This window comes from Penaeus vannamei, chromosome 24 (assembly GCF_042767895.1).
Source record: "Penaeus vannamei isolate JL-2024 chromosome 24, ASM4276789v1, whole genome shotgun sequence".
NCBI classification, from domain to species: domain Eukaryota; kingdom Metazoa; phylum Arthropoda; class Malacostraca; order Decapoda; family Penaeidae; genus Penaeus; species Penaeus vannamei.
The window spans coordinates 16575620-16595619 of NC_091572.1; the positions used below are offsets into that span (position 1 = coordinate 16575620).

Genomic DNA, 20000 nt, shown 5'->3' on the forward strand with positions numbered 1-20000 from the left:
CCTTGAAGGCCCTAGCAATCACAAAAAAAAAACGCTTAGCAACAAGGGGGGTTTCAGTCCTTCCTAAAGTTGTTCCTAATTTGAAGGATAAAGCAACTAAGCAAAATAAGGACCGTAAAGAAATTGTTAAAATCCTGTCCTTAGGAGATAGTGAAGGAATGCTTTTATTTGATATTCATCTTGGAGATGAGTGCGTTACAGCGCTATTCGATACAGGAGCTGAAGTTTCCTTGGTACATAGTGAAGTTTTAAAAGAGCTAAATATTTCATATAAACGGGTTGAGAAATCTGTTCACTGGGGGGATGGCTCTTTTCTACGGTATAAAGGTGAGGTAAATCTCACTTTTAACATAGGTGAGGTAAGAACCTCATTTGTTTTCTTGGTGGTAGAAACTTGTGGTTTACCATGCAGGATGCTGATAGGAAATGATTTTGCGGATGCACATATGGTTATATATACGTCACGCCCTACCACCTTGTCCATTAATGGTCAGGAGGTAAAGGTTTTACGTAGCAATAATAAATCTGCCGTTTCCATGGCAACCGTAGGTCTGAAGGGACATTAGAAAGAGTGATTTAAATGATGCAAATATGTTATTTATCCCTCGGAAGGATTTAGATATTAATTTGATAGAAGGTATAGTGGCTCCTATTCCGTCTTCATATGTTGAGAAGTGGTTTCAAATACCATTTAAAAACGAGATGAATAGAGAGGTACAAATTATGCAGGATACGAGCTTATGGGAACTCGTACAACTAGAAGACATATCTACTAGTGAAGCAAAAAGCCAGATAGTAGCAAGTGTCAAAAGTGGCAGAAATAAAGTTTGCAGATTATTAGAAGTAGATAAGTTATTTGAACGAGGTTCAGAAAAGCACAAGGTGCTGGTAGATCTAGTTTTGGATTTTCCAAAAATATTTAGTCTAGACGAAGATCCTTTAACTATTTTGAACGAATACTTTCACGAAATAAGGGTTGGTCCTCCAGTTTATAAGAAGCCCTATCCCATTCTGTTGAAATACAGAGACGAGATTAGGAATCAGATTTACAATATGTTGAGGGATGGCGTTATACAACCTTCACGTTCTTCTTACAACGCACCACTGGTGCCAGTACGAAAACAAGATGGGGGGTTGCGGTTATGTCTTGAATTTAGGGCTCTTAACGAACATATTGAGGAGGACCGATATCCCTTGCCAAACATAGATTCTACCCTGCAAAGGTTGGGTAGGAGTCGTTTTTTCTCGTGTTTGGACCTCCGGCAGGGATATCATCAAATACCCCTGAGCCCCGCTAGTCGAGAAAAAACGGCTTCTTCCACTATGGATGGCCACTATGAATTTATGAGATTGCCTTTTGGGCTAAAAGACGCCCCCTTCTGCTTTCCTGAGGATCCTTAATCAGGTCTTGTCTGGTCTAATCGGTGATGTGGGCTTTGTGTATCTGGACGACATTGTAGTTTTAGGAGACACATGGGAAACTCATTGCAATAATGTTAGACGAGTTTTAAGTCGCCTACAGCAGAGTAATCTCTCTCTCTTAAGCTTACCAAATGTTCGTTTTTCAAGTCCGAAGTGGAGTATCTGGGGCATGGGATTAGTGAGAAAGGTATCAAACCACAAAAGAAAAGTTGAAGCAATGGAAAAGTATCCACCACCTTTGGTTCTAAAAGAGCTCCAGGCGTTTCTCGGTGCGACAAACTATTATCGCAAATTTATAAAGAATTTTGCAATATCGCGACCGCTAATCGACCTAAGGGCTGTAAGACTTAGGATGGGAGAACAAAGCTAACGTGGACACAGGAAGCATTGGATGCATTCCACAAGTTGCGTACAGTATTGTCTGAGGACATTGTGTTAAAATTCCCAGACTTTTCCCGTCCGTTTGTGCTAGTTACAGACGCCAGTAAAACAGCCATTGGGGGTGCTCTCCAACGGGAAGATGACAATGGAAGCCTTAGACCATTGTCTTATTTCAGTCGACAGTTAAAAGGTGCAGAGTTAAATTATTCTACCGTAGAGCGAGAGGCATTGGCGATAGTATATGGGCTAAAGATAAACAGAACATTGATTCAGGGTTATCCAGTTTTAGTTCATTTAGACCATAGACCTCTTCGTTATCTATTTTTTAGTAGGGATGGAAATGAAAGACTAGCCAGATGGCGTATGTCGGTAGCTGAGTTTGATATTTGTGTAGAATATTTGCCAGGCAAAGAGAATCACTTAGCAGATGCTTTTTCGAGGATTAGAGCAGCAGACCAGCCCATAGATGACTTAGTTGTCGGTGCAGTGACTCGCCGAGCTAATAAATCTAATAAAGGGGTTGATTTACTTGATAGTCCTAGGTCAGAAATGGTTGATAACGGTAACCAGAGTTCACCTGAGATCATAGACGTATGGGGACAAGATAGTTTAAGGAGTGCACAAAATGAAGACCCACTTTGGGGTCGTGTTAAAAAGTATTTACGAGGTGTGTGAAGGTCAACTGTCGAAAGACGAGTTTAAGAGGGTTCCTGGGAGAATTGAGAATTATCAAGTACGACCTGATGGGATATTATACAATGTGTTAAATAAGCCTTTTAGAAAGGTTTTCCGAATGGTGGTACCAAAGTTATATCAAAGTATAGCATTAAGGTTAGCTCATTCGATTCCTATTGCAGGGCATGGGAGTGTTTTAGTAACCTTAAAGAGATTGGAATTATTTGCATTTTTCCCTAATATGAAAAATTCTGTAAAAGAATATTGTTCGTCTTGCGACATATGTTTGCGATGTAAACTGGGTAAACATATTCCTGTTCCTCTCTTAAGATACCCTGAGGTTTCAAGGCCTTTTGAGCACGTCCACATGGATATTGTGGGTCCTTATCCAGAAACAGAGGGTTTTCGTTATATTCTCGCAGTAGTAGATGCATTAACAAAATACCTAATTGCGATTCCATTAAAGTCTCAGGATTCACTAGAAGTCGCGAGGGCATTTACAAATGGCTTCATCTACAAAGAGGGGCCTCCACGTCAGATAATTTCTGAACAAACTATTTCATACTTTAACGGAAGAATATGGGATAGACAAACATACCATTACTACATATCATCCAAGCTCAAATGAGCAAGTGGAAAGAGTAAATGGTACTTTGAATAAGATTTTGCGTACAATGTTTTGGGACAATCCTTCAGTGTGGGCTCGAATGTTACCTATGGCAGAGTTAGCATATAACACAGCTTACCATAGGGTAATAAAAGACACACCCTTTTTCACATTAAAGCACCGGGACCTTCATTTTCCGTATATCTTATTTTCAAAGGACACGGCTCCTTGGTATAATGTGGAAGATTATTTACAAGAGACAAGAGTCATAGGCTCAAAAATTTTAAACGGTGTAAAGAGTATGTTGAGGAAGAAATTCAGAGAAGGCCAAGGGATAGACCCACGGCTATACCTTCCCAAATCGTGGAAGGAGACAGGGTATATCTTAAAGATATTCCTAAAGTGGGGTTGAGTAAGAAAGTACAGCCATTATATAAAGGACCATACAGGGTTATGGAAAAGATCAGTCATGTAGTGTACAAAATTAAGAGAATTGCCGATGGGAAAGTACGCAAAGAACATATAGATAGATTGAAACGAAATGTCGTTAACCAGGGGCCAGGCCCATAATATAGATAAAGCGTATCCAACAGAGGAAAAATTGAAGTAGATTTGGAGGATGAGGGTACTTCAGAAAATTCGAGAAATCAAGAGAATATTGCTGAACTGAGAGGAAAGAGAAGAAATGATGTATATGATTTACATAGAAAGTAGAAAGAGACAAGAATTGCAGATGTTAACCTCGTTAAATATATAAATAAGAGAGTTACTTTAGATCATAGCGAGCTTAATATGAGTTACTTTAGATCATAGCGAGGCCAATAAGAAGTTACTTTAGATCATAGCGAGGCTAATAAGAGAGTTACTTTAGATAATAGCAAGGCAAATAAGAGAGTTACTTCAGATCAGAGCGAGGCCAATAAGGTTACTTTAGATCATAGCGAGGCTAATAAGAGAGTTACTTTAGATCACAGCGAGCCTAATAAGAGTTACTTTAGATCATAGCGAGGCTAATAATAGAGTTACTTTAGATAATAGCAAGGCTAATAAGAGAGTTACTTTAGATCATAGCGAGGCTAATAAGAGTTGCTTTAGATCATAGCGAGGCTAATAAGAGAGATACTTTAGATCATAGCGAGGCTAATAAGAGAGTTACTTTAGATCATAGCGAGGCTAATAAGAGAGTTACTTTAGATCATAGCGAGGCTAATAAGAGAGTTACTTTAGATAATAGTGAGGCTAATAAGAGAGATACTTTAGATCATAGCGAGCCTAATAAGAGAGTTACTTTAGATAATAGCAAGGCCAATAAGAGAGTTACTTTAGATAATAGCGAGGCTAATAAGAGAGTTACTTTAGATAATAGCGAGGCCAATAAGAAGTTACTTTAGATAATAGCGAGGCTAATAGGAGAGTTACTTTAAATAATAGTGAGGCTAATAAGAGAGTTATTTTAGATAATAGCGAGGCTAATAAGAGAGTTACTTTAGATAATAGCGAGGCCAATAAGAAGTTCCTTTAGATAATTGCGAGGCTAATAAAAGAGTTGCTTTAGATCATAGCGAGGCTAATAAGAGAGTTACTTTAGATCATAGCGAGGCTAATAAGAGAGTTACTTTAGATCATAGCGAGGCTAATAAGAGAGTTACTTTAGATCATAGCAAGGGTAATAGGAGAGTTACTTTAGATCATAGTGAGGCTAATAAGAGAGTTACTTTAGATCATATCGAGGCTAATAAGAGAGTTACTTTAGATCATATCGAGGCTAATAAGAGAGTTACTTTAGATTATAGCGAGGCAAATAAGAGAGATACTTTAGAACATAGCGAGGCTAATAAGAGAGTTGCTTTAGATCATAGCGAGGCTAATAAGAGAGTTACTTTAGATCATAGCGAGGCTAATAAGAGAGTTACTTTAGATAATAGCGAGGCTAATAAGAGAGTTACTTTAGATCGTAGCGAGGCTAATAAGAGAGTTACTTTAGATCTTAGCGAGGCTAATAAGAGAGTTACTTTAGATCATAGCGAGGCTAATAAGAGAGTTGCTTTAGATCGTAGCGAGGCTAATAAGAGAGTTACCTTAGATCATAGTGAGGCTAATAAGAGAGTTACTTTAGATCATAGTGAGGCTAATAAGAGAGTTACTTTAGATCATAGCGAGGCAAATAAGAGAGTTACTTTAGATCATAGCGAGGCTAATAAGAGAGTTGCTTTAGATCATAGCGAGGCTAATAAGAGAGTTACTTTAGATCATATCGAGGCTAATAAGAGAGTTGCTTTAGATCATAGCGAGGCTAATAAGAGAGTTACTTTAGATCATAGCGAGGCTAATAGGAGAGTTACTTTAGATCATAGTGAGGCTAATAAGAGAGATACTTTAGATCATAGCGAGGCTAATAAGAGAGTTACTTTAGATCGTAGCGAGGCTAATAAGAGAGTTACTTTAGATCATAGCGAGGCTAATAAGAGTGTTACTTTAGATCATAGCGAGGCTAATAAGAGAGTTACTTTATATCATATCGAGGCTAATAAGAGAGTTACTTTAGATCATATCGAGGCTAATAAGAGAGTTACTTTAGATTATAGCGAGGCTAATAAGAGAGGCTTTAGATCATAGTGAGGCTAATAAGAGAGTTACTTTAGATCATAGCGACGCTAATAAGAGAGTTACTTTAGATCATAGCGAGGCTAATAAGAGAGTTACTTTAGATCATAGCGAGGCAAATAAGAGAGTTACTTTAGATCATAGCGAGGCAAATAAGAGAGATACTTTAGAACATAGCGAGGCTAATAAGAGAGTTGCTTTAGATCATAGCGAGGCTAATATGAGAGTTACTTTAGATCACAGCGAGGCTAATAAGAGAGTTACTTTAGATCGTAGCGAGGCTAATAAGAGAGTTACTTTAGATCTTAGCGAGGCTAATAAGAGAGTTACTTTAGATCATAGCGAGGCTAATAAGAGAGTTACTTTAGATCATAGCGAGGCTAATAGGAGAGTTACTTTAGATAATAGTGAGGCTAATACGAGAGTTGCTTTAGATAATAGCGAGGCTAATAAGAGAGTTACTTTAGATAATAGTGAGACCAATACGAGAGTTACTTTAGATCATAGCGAGGCTAATAAGAGAGTTACTTTAGATCATAGCGAGGCAAATAAGAGAGATACTTTAGATCATAGCGAGGTAATAAGAGAGTTGCTTTAGATCATAGTGAGGCTAATAAGAGAGTTACTTTAGATCATATCGAGGCTAATAAGAGAGTTGCTTTAGATCATAGCGAGGCTAATAAGAGAGTTACTTTAGATCATAGCGAGGCTAATAGGAGAGTTACTTTAGATCATAGCGAGGCTAATAAGAGAGATACTTTAGATCATAGCGAGGCTAATAAGAGAGTTACTTTAGATCATAGCGAGGCTAATAAGAGAGATACTTTAGATCACAGCGAGGCTAATAAGAGAGTTGCTTTAGATCATAGCGAGGCTAATAAGAGAGTTACTTTAGATCATAGCGAGGCTAATAAGAGAGTTACTTTATATCATAGCGAGGCTAATAAGAGTGTTACTTTAGATCATAGCGAGGCTAATAAGAGAGTTACTTTAGATCATATCGAGGCTAATAAGAGAGTTACTTTAGATCATATCGAGGCTAGTAAGAGAGTTACTTTAGATTATAGCGAGGCTAATAAGAGAGGCTTTAGATCATAGCGAGGCTAATAAGAGAGTTACTTTAGATCTTTGCGAGGCTAATAAGAGAGTTACTTTAGATCATAGCGAGGCTAATAAGAGAGTTGCTTTAGATCGTAGCGAGGCTAATAAGAGAGTTACTTTAGATCATAGCGAGGCTAATAAGAGAGTTACTTTAGATCATAGCGAGGCTAATAGGAGAGTTACTTTAGATAATAGTGAGGCTAATAGGAGAGTTACTTTAGATAATAGCGAGGCTAATAAGAGTTACTTTAGATAATAGTGAGACCAATAAGAGAGTTACTTTAGATCATAGCGAGGCTAATAAGAGAGTTACTTTAGATCATAGCGAGGCAAATAAGAGAGTTACTTTAGATCATAGCGAGGCTAATAAGAGAGTTGCTTTAGATCATAGCGAGGCTAATAAGAGAGTTACTTTAGATCATATCGAGGCTAATAAGAGAGTTGCTTTAGATCATAGCGAGGCTAATAAGAGAGTTACTTTAGATCATAGCGAGGCTAATAGGAGAGTTACTTTAGATCATAGCGAGGCTAATAAAAGAGATACTTTAGATCATAGCGAGGCTAATAAGAGAGTTACTTTAGATCATAGCGAGGCTAATAAGAGAGTTACTTTAGATCACAGCGAGCCTAATAAGAGAGTTGCTTTAGATCATAGCGAGGCTAATAAGAGAGTTACTTTAGATCATAGCGAGGCTAATAAGAGAGTTACTTTAGATAATAGCGAGGCTAATAAGAGTGTTACTTTAGATCGTAGCGAGGCTAATAAGAGAGTTACTTTAGATCATAGCGAGGCTAATAAGAGAGTTACTTTAGATCATAGCGAGGCTAATAAGAGAGTTACTTTAGATCATAGCGAGGCTAATAAGAGTGTTACTTTAGATCATAGCGAGGCTAATAAGAGAGTTACTTTAGATCATAGCGAGGCTAATAGGAGAGTTACTTTAGATCATAGTGAGGCTAATAAGAGAGTTACTTTAGATCATAGCGAGGCAAATAAGAGAGATACTTTAGAACATAGCGAGGCTAATAAGAGAGTTGCTTTAGATCATGGCGAGGCTAATAGGAGAGATACTTTAGATAATAGTGAGGCTAATAAGAGAGTTACTTTAGATAATAGTGAGACCAATAAGAGAGTTACTTTAGATCATAGCGAGGCTAATAAGAGAGTTACTTTAGATCATAGTGAGGCTAATAAGAGAGTTACTTTAGATCATAGCGAGGCTAATAAGAGAGTTGCTTTAGATCATAGCGAGACTAATAAGAGAGCTGCTTTAGATCATAGCGAGGTTAATAAGAGAGTTACTTTAGATCATAGCGAGGCTAATAAGAGAGTTACTTTAGATAATAGCGAGGCTAATAAGAGAGTTACTTTAGATCATAGCGAGGCTAATTAGAGAGTTACTTTAGATAATAGCGAGGCTATTATGAGAGTTGCTTTAGATAATAGCGAGGCTAATAAGAGAGTTACTTTATATCATAGCGAGGCCTATAAGAGAGTTACTTTAGATAATAGCGAGGCCAATAAGAAGTTACTTTAGATAATAGCGAGGCTAATAAGAGAGTTACTGTACTGCCTCCAGTATAACACTAGCAGTCAGTTAAACCTTTATTGTCATGTTCACAAGCTGGTAGGTATGAGCAATGTATCCAACTTGCAAGATGACAACATACACGTACGCGTGAGCGTGCACGTGATTGTGAGGTGAAAAGCTGTAAGAAAATAAATCACAGTTTTGGAAATAAAAAGTTGTACACAAATAAAGTAAATGAATCATATAAATATCAAATAATATTAATACAATATGAGATAGAAATATTAAGAAAAAATCAATAGAAAATTATAAAAATACTGCAAGACTAACATATCTGTAAACATTAAACAAACAAATGACTTCTTATTCCTTATACTATTTTATGACATTTCCTGAGTTAATTAAGGCACTTTATAAAAGATCAATAACTAAAGACTAGATACTTTGATTAAATGAAAAAGAAACAAAACATTATTCTTTGGTAAATAACTGAAATAAAGCTTGGTAAAAATATGAGTATAATAGGAATGGCACTTACTTATATCACATAATTTCAAGTTATATATCACGTAAAAGACACAACTTTGTTATTAACATATGCTCTAACATCTGAACCATACATTATTAACAGTATAAATAGTTGACTTACAGTGTGGCTAGCCCAAATCTTCATAAAACAAGAATAATTTAAAAGTACGCAGCACAAGGCAACTCTTCTTCTTCTTCTTCTTCTTGTTATAGGGTTTAGACTATGATGTCTATATCCCCTGGATCCTCTTCTTTTGTTCTTGAAGTTTCTTATATTAGGTTGATTAGCTTGGTTCTTTGTAGGAAGATCTTGGTGCGTCTCAGTATGTAATACTTCAGTGGTAATGGATGATCTGTCCCTGTTAACAAAAGGTTGATGTTAAAGTCATGAATATTTGCTTGAATAAGTGCTTGTTTTAGTTTTATTCTATGGGAGTTGAATCTTGGGCATTGTATTATCATATGTTCTATTGTTTCCTCTTGGTTTCTGCACCATCTGCAGTATGGGTCGTTTTCCATTTTTATTCTATATAAATGTTGTTTTAGTCTTGTATGTTTGGTAAATAATTTTGCGATACATGTATCCATTTTTCTGTTTTTAGCTCTGACCCAAGGTTTTATGTTGTTGTCTTTTATGAGATAATTCTTTGAGTTTAGTAATCTTTTGAGATTCGATTCCCATTGTTTGAAATTTTTTGATTTTATTTCTTTTATTGTATAATTTGGGTCTTGAGAAACTTTCATGGTGTTGTTTAGTTCATGACCTTTCTTTGCTGCTAAGTCTGCTATTTCGTTTCCCTTAATGTTTTTGTGTGATGGAATCCATTGGATTTTTATTGTTTGTTTTTTAATTTCAATTGTATGCATTTGTTTTTGTATATCATATATGATTTGTATATAATTTAGAGGTTTACGGTTTTGTAGAAGTTGTAGTGATGATTGGGAATCTGTTAGTATTACCGTTTTGTTTAGATTATTGTTTATAATATAATTTAGTCCTTGCTTTATTGCATAGAGTTCTGCGTGGGTTATTTCTATATTAGCTGGTAGTTTCCAGATAGTTGTTATTTCTTTGTCTTGAATAAATATTGCTGCTGAGGATGATTCTGGTTCCTTTATTTTTGATCCATCGGTGAATATTTTGTTATAATCTTTGTAGTTTATGTTTATCATTTCTTGATAATATTTTTGAATAACTACTTGAGGGGTGTTTTTTGTAAGTTCTTCAGCAAAATTTATTTGAATATAATTTGAGATATCAAACCATGGGGGTACTGGTGAAGTGGTTGGTACTTCATTTATTTTTAGTTCAATATTCAGAATCTTATTAGTTTCTCTGACTCTGTGGAATAGAGATCTCTTGTCTCTCTGGGGGTTATATTCTTTTATGTAGTTTATTGTTTGTTGTTTTATTGGCATTCTATTGGGTTTGTTTAGGATCTTGGTTAGATGTATATATTCCAGTTCTTTTTTTCGGTCTTTCATTGTAGGTAAATTTGTTAGAGCTTGAAGGGCTATTATTGGGGTTGAATTAAGGCATCCTGTAGCGAGTCTTAATACTTGATTTTGGAGGATTTCTATTTTTTTAATTTCTCCTTCTTTTGCTGCACCGTATATTGTTATTCCGTATTCTATTTTCGGTTTTATGTATATTTTGTAGAATTTTATCAGGGTTTCTCTGTTGGCTCCCCAGTTGAATGATGCTAGCTTTTTCATGAGATTTATTCTGTATAATGTTTCTACTTTTATATTATTTGTATGGTTTTTCCACTTTAGTTTTGGTGCATCTAAAGTTAGGCCTAATATTTTGTGGCTTTGTACATATTTTATTTCTATATTGTCCATTTTAATTGTTGGTAAATGATTTATTTTCTTGTTTGTAAAACAGAGGAGTTTACTTTTTAGGAAATTTATTTTTAAGTCCCAAGTATTTGCCCATTCTTTTAATTTTTGTAGTTCTGTTTCTAGTTTGTTTGCTGCTTCAATTAAATTTTTTTTACTTATTATTAATGTAATATCATCGGCGTATATCATTTTTTCGATGCCTGTTAGTTTCAAATCGTTTATCATTATGTTGAATAGTACTGGGCTTATTGGAGACCCTTGAGGTACCCCACATTTAGTTGTTCCTTTCTTTGAGGTTTTATTTCCAATCTTTATTTGGAATGTTCTATTTTCTAAAAGCTCATTTATCCATTTTAATGGGTTACCTGTTATTCCTAGTTTTGCCATTTTTATTATTAGTGCTTCGTGGTTGACTGTGTCAAAAGCCTTTTCCAAATCTATACAGGCTATTATGGTATATTGTTTTTCCACGAATGCTTTGTTTATATGATTATCTAGTATTTGTAATGCATCTATTGTATTTCTGTTTGGCCTGAATCCATTTAAATCTTTGTCTAGTTTGTTATAATGTTCCAGAAACCAAGTTATTCTTTTTGTTATTATACTTTCAAATAACTTTCCGATACAAGATATTCTACATATGAATCTGTAGGATTTTGCATCATTTGGGTTTTTTCCTGGTTTAACTATTGGATTTACTATCACGTTTTTTTGTGATGCTGGGTATTCACCCCTGGACCAGTGTGTATTTATTATTCTTAGAATTGCCTTCAGCAAATTATCTGGTGCATTTTTATATAGTTCGTATGGTATCTCGTCTGGGCCATATGCTTTGTTATTCTTAGCACTTTTTAGTATTGTTTTTAATTCTATCATTGTTAGTTCGTTGCTTAGTTCATTTGTATTTTGTATATTGAATAAGTTGTATTTTTGTGAATTTGATAATAATTTTTTGGGTATTTTGTTTACTATTTCCATATATTCTTCTTTGAATTTTTCTAGTTTTTGGTTGATATTTGTTAGTGGCAAATCATTATCTATTATTGGATATTCCGTTGTAATTGTTTTTCCTGTCAATTTTTTGAAAAAGTTCCAAATCTTTTTTGGTGGGTTTTTGAAGTTTAATGTTTCACAAAAATCGTTCCATGATTTCTTTTTTTGTTGAGTTATTGTTTGTTTTGCTTTTGCTGAAAGCTTTTTGTATTCTATTTGGTTTGCTATAGTTGGTTTTTTCCTCCATCTGTTAAGAGCTTTATTCCTTTCTTTTATAGTTTCATGACAATCTTTGTTCCACCATGGTTTATTTGGTTTATCTGTTATTTGTCTTGTTTCTAATTTTAAATATTTTAGAGCTGTATTTTTTATCTGCTCTGTTATTTCTTCTATGGTTGATATTTCTTCTAAATTTGTTTCATTTAATTCTTTCTGGTAGTCTTTCCATCTTTCTTTTGTGTAGTACCATTTTTTTTCTTTGAGTAAATGGTTTTCAATGTATGTGTTGTCCATTATTATTATTGGCAGATGGTCACTTATTTGGTGGGATGCAGATTTTATTTGTAGATGACTTAGGGCGGGTGAGCCAAATACGAGATCTAATGTGGATTCTTTTGCAGTTTTTGGATCAATTCTGGTTATGAGGTTTCTTGGAGTTAGTAGTAATACATTATTTTGACTTAACCATTTTGTTATATTTGTTCCTGTTGTATTTGTTTGTCTTTGGTTTGTATTTTCATTCCAGAGAGGGTGATGCGCGTTGAAGTCTCCTATTATTAATTTTGGATGTCTTATCTGATCTGAATAATATTCTAGTTCTTCTGCTTCTATTACATTACATGGATTATATATTAATAGTATGTTTAGCCAGTTTCTTTTATAACTTGTTTTAATTCCTAGTACTTCTATTTTATCTTTGTATCTGTCATTTAAGTTTATTTTTTTTATGCTGAATATCCTTTTTAATGCATACAGCAAGACCTCCTCCTATTTGGTTGTTTCTGTCTTTTCTTATGACTGTATAGTTGTTGATGTTGAGGGTATCTTTTTCTTTTAGCCATGTTTCATTAATAGCTAATATTCCTGGGTTTTCTTTATATGTTAGATAATTTAGTTCTGTTTTTTTATTTAGTATTGATCTTGCATTCCAAAGAATTAGTTTGTACATTTCAATATGCTATAATGTCTTTTAGCACTAAGCTAATTTCGTTTATGATGTCAATTATATTTTGCATTAAGGGGACCGTCCCTGAGAATGGCCACCTTTCCCTACTCTATACATCATAAAAAAATATCGGTTAGAGATAACTGATTGATTCTTTTTGCATGCTATAGAGCAAAGAATTGTGCTTCGTTATATATATAAATTTTAACTTTGCTCCCCCATTGGGGGGGGGGGCACCCCCCAAAAAGTTGAAAAAAATCGCTATTTTTTTTGGTATGTCTTCGGTACATCCCAACTATCAGAGCTCTTTACAGAATATTCCCCCAAAAATGCTAGTGTTAGATCAACTCTAGCCTATAGCCATGTAAAAGGCCGAATTTTGAATTTCCTTTTTTTTTTGGCGGGGGACAGCTTGACATAGAGAACTATTTTTGAATGCGTTTTTCAGCATTAAAATATTATTATTTTTTGATTAAGGCAAAAATTCAAAAATCGGCCTTTTACATGGCTATGGGACGCCGAGGCTCTAGTGAAAGCAACAAACTGCATTTGGATCGCATGAAAATTACGTGAGTTGGGAAGTACCGAAGAGTCATAAAAAAATAGCCGAGCTACGGCGTTTTGTATTTGGCACCTTGCCAAAGTTCGTTATCTCTGTTATTTTTCTCTGAATCTAATGATATTATATATCAAAAAAACGCTTATTTAGTGTACTTTGCAATGCAATGATTACCAAGTCAATAGGAATTTTCATGTTCAATAGGGACGCTATTCTGTAAAGGTATGTCACTTTTTTTTTTTTTTTTTTTCGTTGTTCATTAAAGTTGATATTTTCGTGTGAAAAGCTTAATAAATGCATTTTACCATAGAGACAACTAATCTAAACCAGATAAAAACCTTTTTTTAAAAAAAATATTTTTTTTTATTTTCCATTTTATTTTTTATTTTATTTTTTTTTTTTTTTTAAGAAATGGGGAACTGTGGATGGCAACATTAGTACAAAATCATTCTAATTACAAAGTCCTGGCATGAATACAACATGGTGGTTCAATTTTGAGAATTTCAAAAGCATATGAATTTAGTACATTGAATTTGAGAACTTACGAAAGTCGTTGAATATTCCCCATGCCTCACACAGGGGGGGGGGAGGGGGAGATGGTCACTGGGTGTTTATAATTTTCGAGGAGGATCATATGTACGTGAACGCACGCACATAAAGTTAAAAAGATTAATCATCATCATTTAGTAGGCCTACATTGACTTTCATATCTAAATAATAAAATTTATTAGTTATCCCTCTCATACCCATTTTCTTTGATAATTGTCAATATTAGCAGATTGCAAGGGAGAACAAGTGTAAAGTTTATGATTAGCCATTTGCACCCATTACCTTTACTAAGAAGTGCATAAAATCATGCAGACGCCTATGTGTTGTGGGATATTTGCCAATTTATGGTGCCTAAGACTTACGGTAACGTCTAAACATATTCATTTTTATCGGGAACGCACGAAACGGATGCGATAGCTTTTTGAACGCCAGACGAAGACTACGCATACAACCGAGCTCAAAATTCCATATAGTTTTTAATTCAGAGCAGGTATTACTGAGTACTATCATCTTCAACATGAAATAATCTGTATCTCGCTTATACATCCGAAGTTTAAAAATCCGACATTTAGGTAACATTCGTATTGAATTGGTCTTTACAACGGTAACTGCCAATTTCAAATCAATTCAAATTGCCCCCTGCTGTGATGTACCGACCGTTGAGCGAAATGTAACGGAAATATTTCAATCCTTCCTTATAAGGCTATTTTTAAACATTAGTGCTTCGTATGTGATATACGTATATATTACCACGTAAACTAAAACATATTACCAGGGAGTCTCGATCAAAGCATATTTCGTGTGTAAAAGGACACAAAACATACATTTTTTTTTAGATATATTTCACAAAATATTTCGTCATAAATCACGGTGATATAATTTTTTTCTGATATTGGTATAAAAGTGTTCCTTGAACATTCACGAACTCATATCTATGCGCAATGTCATAATTAAATGCCTTATGCACGATTGCCGCAAGCAAAAGTCCACATAGGTGTACCTGGGCGCTCAATAGCGACGTACCTCTCCGGGTGCTGAGGGACTCGCACGCCGGCTGCAAGACAACGAGCCATAGCAGGCGGTTAATACTCGTTTGGTAGTTTCCTCATCCATGTACCTATACTATACGCTAACTAACTCAATTTAACCCCCTCCTCCCCCCTCTCTCAGGGACGGTCCCCTTAAGGGTTTCTCGGAGTTGAAGTTGTTTATTAGATTTGTTATTATTTTGAAAATACTTTTGGTTACTTTTATCCATGAAAAGTTATCATTTTCATCTTCTTTATTGTTTTTTTTGTTTTCTTTGTACTGTATTGGGGTAGGTAATGACCATGTGGTTGGGGATTCAGTAACTTCTCTTTGTTCTGAGTTTGTTATAGTTTTGTTTTCTTCACTTGAATTTTTGTTACATCTTTTAGGAGATGTATTTCCTTGGTTTTTGTTTGTTTTTCCAGATCTAGGTCTTGTTGGAGTTTGTTCTTTTGGTTTTGCAGGCGTTTTTTGACCTAAGGTTAGGCTTTGTGGTTGCGTTAGCTTTTGTGCATAGCTTTCTAAGTTATTTTCTTCTTCTGATTGTGATCTGATAATCTGGGATGGTTGTCTGTTCATTGGTTCCCGGTTTTGGTTATTTTTGTGGTATTGGTCAAAATTCTGCCAGCCGCCTTTTAGACGAAAAATAACATATGCAAATGATAAAGCGAGTGATTCTAAGAAACTTTTCTTCTATGTACTTCCGTCGCAGCTCAAAACTAACGAAGTTATTGGACACATAAGTGTCCGTTAGCCCGTTATGAAGTACTATCTCAATATTTTAAAAATCGCCATCCGATATCCTTTCCTGTCTTTTGTAAACAAAACAATGATGCCGTTTCATTTTTGTACAATTATTCTAATCACCGAGATTCGTGCATAGATAATGCCCACATAACGGTACACGAAGCAGATTTTGTGTCTGTATCAATATATATGACAATAGACCAGTAATACTCACATAATATTGAGTATTTACAATAACAAGTAAATTTCTTGTTCTGCGCAAACCGACGTGCCTCACCCATATTACGAGCAAAAGGGGCCTGAAGAAATGCGCGGGATTTTCAAAAACAAAAATGTTATCGCCTGAATTGCGAACGAAACATTTTGAAATATTTATTCGACACTACATGCGCGTGACATTGTCACGAAAGCCAATAGTATTACAGGAAATACTATTAACCAATCACGAGACACCGTGTGTGGAACAGGTATGTATAGTGGTAGAGTAAAGAATTAAGAATCGGCGATATTAAATGAATCGTGTGTCAAAGAGTAAGACAGGAACACCATGCTTAACTAGCAATTACTGGCAAGGTAGCGATTATACTGTATGATAAACGGCGACAAATCCTGGCCAATGAAAACTGAGGAAAATGACGTCAGTATTTCTTGACCAATCAGAACTCGCTATTTTCGGAAAGTGTGCACCGGACAAAAAAAACGTTCAGTGTCTGTCTGTCAACTGTGTGAGAAGGGTTTGGGTGTGAAATGTTGGAAAATATATAGCCGGCTGAAATGTTGATAAATCGCTATTTGCATTTTTCTGCAGAAAAACTACAACATCAACAATATTTGACTAAGTATACGGAGGTACGGCAATAGAAGGTTAGTAAGATTTAAATAGATTATAACGAGAACCGGCATATTACACACATTGCATATTGCACGAATATATATATACTCAAATATTTATAGAGTGCAACTAATTCTTTGTCTTATTTTGCAATAAACGCAGGCAGATTATTAACAAACGCAATATTAATGATAAATATTAAACGTTAATTTCTTTTCTGTTGCATACATCGCCTTTGAATCGGTGTACAATAACCGCGCGCGCAATCAAATTGCCATAACGAATGGGGACCAGGATGACGTTGCGGGCATGTCACGGAAAAACTTCTGATGGGCGGGTCTCAATCTCAATCTCAACAATAATGAGCAGGGCGCTAAATGAGCGCGGGTGACGGAAAAGACTCGCAACGAGTGCACAAACCTTTTGGGAGTGTGATTTGTCTCGATTTGCGCATAGAAGGGGGCTCTAGCATTATTCCCATCGATAAACTAATGTTAAATGTAGCGTGCGACAGCAATAACTGAAAGAGCGGTGGCTCCATGGAGGACGCCGTGTCCATGCTGCGCAACCGTTCCTGCCCGATGTGAGCAGCACCGCAAATTTTAGGTAAAATTGAAAATTATGTAGGAATGAGGTTATCCGTTTGTGTGACGCGCGGTGATAGAGGGAATTGGACAACGCCATTTTATAGAACGGAAGAAATAGTAGGATGTATTATAGGTTAAGCTACAGCGGGCTCTTATCCAGCTATTAATGACGAAAATGTACCTCGCTCTTCAGGCTCATGGGCGTTCCTTCGCGGCAGACATACACGCTCGGGATATCGGCTATTTTTGTGTAATCAAAATTTATTGCTTTTGTATTGTGAGGCAACCAGACAAAAAGTAAGCCCAGATTTAACCGCACATTAGTAGACCGTAATTATATTGGTGAAACATGCGTCTTTTTTCCGTAGAGTTTAAACAAACACGATTTAAAGCTTTTGTTAGTTGTTTTGATATGTTTTGCTGTGTAAATCATGGAAATTTTTTCCCAAACATATTGCAAATCCTTCGCTTAAGCAACTCTGACGTCGAGAAGTACAAGTTACGTCACTGCTTAAGCAGTCAGATGCGACGGAGAACAATAGCATTACAGCGCTAAACAGCGAAGGAATTATCCATTCCAAAAACAATCGTTTCGAAAGGAGGAGGCTGGCAGAATCTGAAATTTTACCATTTTTGTTTTTCTTTTCTGGTTTGAGTTGTTGTAGTTGCTTTTTTATTTCAAAGTTATTTGGTGTTATATTTTCTTTATTTATTTCTTGTGCTTCTCTATGTTTTTTACATTCTATGTTATTTGGAAAATGTTCTTCATCACAGAAAAAGCAGTATGGATTATTTTCACATTCACTTATTTTGTGTCCATGCTGACTGCATTTGCTACATCTCATTTTATTCTTACATGTAACAATCCCCTGTCCGTATCTCAGACAATTGTAGCATTTTATTATTGGGAAAGTATATTGTCTAACTTTGTAGCTTGTGTGTCCTATGGCTATTCTTTCTGGTAGAAATCCACTGAAAGTTATTCTTAGGGATTTTGTTGCATACCATTTCTCCTGGCTATTTTTATCTTTTAGTTTTTTTAGTCTTATTACTTCTATTATTTCGTTAGTTGTGTTACCCAGTGTTCTTATTTTTTCTTTTATGTTTTCAATTTTCAGCTCAGGTTCTACTGGATATATTGTTCCATATGAACAATTAGCATTTTTGTTTGAGGTTGGCTGTTTGCAAGTTATGTTCCATTCTCCAAGTTTTTTTATTTCTCTGAGGGGTTTTATTTTACTTAAATCATTGATTTCAAATCTTAGAGCCTTTCCTGTTCCTAGTACTCTAAGGGAATCTGCTATGATGTATTTATGAAATTCAGATGTATTTAAGGCTTTTGTTAATTTAATGGGATTGTTGAAGTTTGTTGTTGTTTTATCATCTATCAATTGTATAAGTATTACAGGGTTTTCTTGTCCTACCTTCATATTTGTTGTATTCTTACTAGTTGTTGGGTGTTGTTCTTCCGGCTTTCTCCAACCGGCTTCTTGGTTTTTTGGTTGTTTTGAAATTGGGTTTTCTTCGTTATCACTTTCTAAATCTTCTCTTGTTCTCTTTGTTTGAATTTCTTGGTCCATAAGTTGGACTAGTTCAGGATCTTCTCCTGGGTCGGGATTTAGATCAGTGTCCATAAGAATAAAGTTTTTTTACACTTCACTCCGTAATCGATGTTCACTCTATGGAGTTTCAATCGGTTCTCCAAGGCAACTCACGTGGCTCTCTAGCGGGGCTCCGCGGATTCACAACAATGTGTTTTTGTAAGGCGTTCGTACAACTCTAACGTCACTGTAGCCAACGTTACAAACTAAAAGAAATTAAAAAATTATTCTCTCATTAATACATTAAATCAAATAAATTCCTGATGATCTAAATTCTATATATATAATATCAGACAAGGAATCCTTGATTCCTTTACAGTTACTTTAGATCATAGCGAGGCCAATAGGAGAGTTACTTTAGATAATAGCGAGGCTAAAAAGAGAGTTACTTTAGATAATAGCGAGGCTAATAAGAGAGTTACTTTAGATCATAGCGAGGCTAATAAGAAGTTATTTAAGATAATAGCGAGGCTAATAAGAGAGTTACTTTAGATCATAGCGAGGTTAATAAGAGAGTTACTTTAGATAATAGCGAGGCTAATAAGAGAGTTACTTTAGATAATAGCGAGGCTAATAAGAGAGTTACTTTAGATAATAGCGAGGCTAATAAGAGAGATACTTTAGATCATAGCGAGGCCAATAAGAAGTTACTTTAGATAATAGCGAGGCTAATAAGAGAGTTACTTTAGATAATAGCAAGGCCAATAAGAAGTTACTTTAGATAATAGCAAGGCTAATAAGAGAGTTACTTTAGATAATAGTGAGGCTAATAAGAGAGTTACTTTAGATCATAGCGAGGCTAATAAGAGAGTTACTTTAGATAATAGCGAGGCTAATAAGAGAGTTACTTTAGATAATAGCGAGGCCAATAAGAGAGTTACTTTAGATAATAGTGAGGCCAATAAGAAGTTACTTTAGATAATAGCGAGGCTAATAAGAGAGTTACTTTAGATCATAGCAAGGCTAATAGGAGAGTTACTTTAGATCATAGCGAGGCTAATGATAGAATTATTTTTTTCTCCAGTAGAGGATTTAATAATTGATACAGAATCGTGTGGATCTCTTAAGGTTTTAGTCAAGGACTTTAGGGAGAATTATTTAAATGGTGAAAATATGTTATTTATTCCTTGGAAGGATTTTGATATGTTGCATACCCAGATCGTTGGATCTGATAGATTAAGGCTATTGAAATGGCTGGAGTCATCACTAGCCTGTTAGATACTGTTATCATTCGGGAGGATGA

At 35.3% G+C, this 20000-nt stretch overlaps 1 long non-coding RNA gene across 1 annotated transcript in view; it reads right to left on the bottom strand.

The window, feature by feature from the left end:
• LOC113824138 (uncharacterized) overlaps positions 1–19070 on the bottom strand; it is a 22081-nt gene extending 3011 nt beyond the window's left edge. The window contains exons 1-2 of the long non-coding RNA XR_011399542.1: positions 18581–19070; positions 8972–9209 (exon numbers count right to left, since the gene is read on the bottom strand). This is a non-coding gene — a long non-coding RNA (uncharacterized lncRNA). The remainder of the gene's footprint in view (positions 1–8971; positions 9210–18580) is intronic.
• Between the last annotated feature and the right edge of the window lie 930 nt (positions 19071–20000).